The sequence below is a fragment of the Ictalurus furcatus genome, chromosome 24 (genome assembly GCF_023375685.1).
Source record: "Ictalurus furcatus strain D&B chromosome 24, Billie_1.0, whole genome shotgun sequence".
Taxonomy (NCBI): Eukaryota; Metazoa; Chordata; class Actinopteri; order Siluriformes; family Ictaluridae; genus Ictalurus; species Ictalurus furcatus.
In genome coordinates, this window is record NC_071278.1 from 2,114,655 (window position 1) to 2,117,511 (window position 2,857).

Consider the following 2,857-nt stretch of genomic DNA (forward strand, 5'->3'; position numbering starts at 1 on the left):
TTAAAGTATGTGATGTATGCAGTAATGCCTCGTGTGACGCCGAGCTCTGCTTTCAAAATAAACATTTTTGTGCAATTCAAACAGATTTTTGGGTTTGAGGTCTGGGCACAAAGTGTGTTCGTGAAGAGAGGCAGCGCCAGGGTAAACGCACAGCCGCACTTATTCCACACACTCCCCCACAACCTCTTACCCCCGCACCCCTCAGGCCTCTCACTAGGAGTTTTTGCCTCTTGTCCCCGTTGCCATAGGAACTCTGTTTGCATTTCCCAGTGAGTGAGTAGGCCCTCAGCTGGCATCCAGGCTTTTGAAACGGGCTTGCAGGTCAGCCTTCAATAAAAAGCAGCCCTCCATTCGGGGCGACTTGCTGCGAGAGACGTTACGGCCGCATTTCCGACTGAGCAGAAAAGGAGCAAAAAAGAAAGAAAGAAAAAAACTTGACCCGGGATTCAGCCTTGACTTACAAACTCCATGGTTTTTACAAGCTGTTTAATCTGACCGTCTGAAGTACAACGATGAAGAAACTACAGAACGCAACTTTCTAAAGAAAGGCATCAATAATTAGCAGTTCAACCCTGCTATGAAATGATATCTGGGGAGCTAGGATTTTTGCCACCAGTCACAAATTCAGCTTAAATGTAAAAACTTCAGGACAGGGATCGAGCACAGATTCAGTTGTTGTCATTTAAGCTATCAGGCTGTTGAGAAGTTATTTATAAATGCTTGAAGTAACAAATTAAATTAAACAACTCCTCCGTTTTTTTTTTCAGGTGAATTCACAGGTCAAAGTTCACCTAGCTAAAATGTCAGCCCAAAGTTAAAGTAACCTCCTACCAGAATGAAACATGCATCTTTCACGTCCGCCGTCCTTTCCCCTTCAGTGAATTGGCCGGCTCGTCGTACGGTAGCAAGGGGCCAAACATAAATGTTAGCGGCTTGGTAGTAGGCTTGAACTGTAGACAGATTCCATTTAAACCGATAGCTATTAAAAACAATGTGAGATGGGAATTTGAACGCAGATTCAAATCAGAATTTAATTTGGCTTGTGAAAAACAAACATGCAGCCTCCAAGATGGCCGCTCAACCAACTAAGACTTTCCACGATGGCCGCCCAACAAACTAAGACTTTCCAAGATGGCCGCTCAACAAAAGAAGACTCTCCACGATGGTCGCCCAACAAACTAAGACTTTCCAAGATGGCCGCTCAACAAACTAAGACTTTCCACGATGGCCGCCCAACAAACTAAGGCTCTCCAAGATGGCCGCCCAACAAAACAAGACTCTCCAAGATGGCCACCCAACAAACTAAAATTCTCAAAGATGGCCGCCCAACAAACTAATACTCTCCAAGATGGCCACCCAACAAACTATGACTCTCCAAGATGGCTGCCCAACAATATAAGGCTCTCCAAGATGGCTGCCCAACAATATAAGGCTCTCCAAGATGGCTGCCCAACAATATAAGGCTCTCCAAGATGGCTGCCCAACAATATAAGGCTCTCCAAGATGGCCGCCCAACAAGCTAAAATTCTCAAAGATGGCCGCCCAACAAACTAATACTCTCAAAGATGGCCGCCCAACAAACTATGAGTCTCCAAGATGGCCGCGCAACAAAATAAGACTCTCCAAGATGGCCGCCCAACAAAACAAGACTCTCCAAGATGGCCGCCCAACAAACTAAGATTCTCCAAGATGGTTGCTCAACAAACTAATACTCTCCAAGATGGCCGCCCAACAAACTAAGATTCTCCAAGATGGTCACTCAACAAACTATGACTCTCCAAGATGGCCACCCAACAAAATAAGACTCTCCAAGATGGCTGCCCAACATACTATGACTCTCTAAGATGGTCACTCAACAAACCAAAACTGTCCAAGATGGCCACCCATCAAACTAATGCTGCCTCACATATAACGGGTAAAAGCCACCGAAAAACACCCCCTCAACTTGAAACTTCAACTCATTAACTTCAGATTGTCTTCTCAACTACCAGTTCCTTTCCTGTTTATGGAGGGATGTCAAATGAAAGTTAAATCTATAACACTGACCATACTAATAACTGTTTTGAGAAGGTAATCATCAACATTAGAGTTATCACTAAAGTTAGCCAGCTAGCTTGTTGCTAAGCTACTCGCTATTGTCTGCTGTTGTTGCTGTGCTGCAACTTCAGCCCAAAATGTTGTCCGAATGTTTAGTATATATGTAAAGTATATGTTTATGAGCTTTATGTGCTCTGACAGAGCAAACAAAAGACATGCTTTCATGGAGGCATCCATGTTTTTTCCCCCCTGCCCCACACATTGACCATGCTGAGCTGGGAAATGGTCTAATTGTAACTTGAAAATTACCACATACAGTACGACTAAAACTCGTAACTCATATCTCCGACTAGGAAAAACAAAAGACGACGCCCCCCCTCGACTTGGAATTCCTACTCAGGAGCTCAGGGTGATCTCCTCAACTCCAAGTTCAGCACGTGAGCTAAATCGACGTGGCCGCCCACTGCATAAACAATACACAAAGCAGCAATTCTTTACATTTAAATGAACTATGCTCTATATACAAGTATCGCTTTAGGTCGTTCAACATACAGACATACTGTACTATCTTAACAATGACTCCACCGTTCGCTGTTTTGAGGATGTAAATATACATCACTCACCCGTTAGCTAGCTAGCTTGTTGCTAACAGAAGACGGATGTTTTTTTTCCCTCCACCTTGTAGCTCGATTGCACAGAGGTTAAAATTGAAGTTGTAATTCCGAGGTAAGTCGAATGCAGCATTTGGGTCTCCAAGATGGCCGCCTTGATGATCCGGCGGTTAGTTTTCGTTCGAGTTTATAGATTATCTTATAATGTC

At 44.0% G+C, this 2,857-nt stretch overlaps 1 long non-coding RNA gene across 1 annotated transcript; it reads right to left on the bottom strand.

Annotated features, from left to right (window-relative positions):
* Window positions 1–1,355, bottom strand: LOC128600709 (uncharacterized). Its single transcript, XR_008384601.1, has 2 exons — window positions 832–1,355; window positions 1–394 (listed from the first exon to the last, which is right to left on the bottom strand). It is a non-coding gene; the product is annotated as an uncharacterized LOC128600709 (long non-coding RNA).
* Between the last annotated feature and the right edge of the window lie 1,502 nt (window positions 1,356–2,857).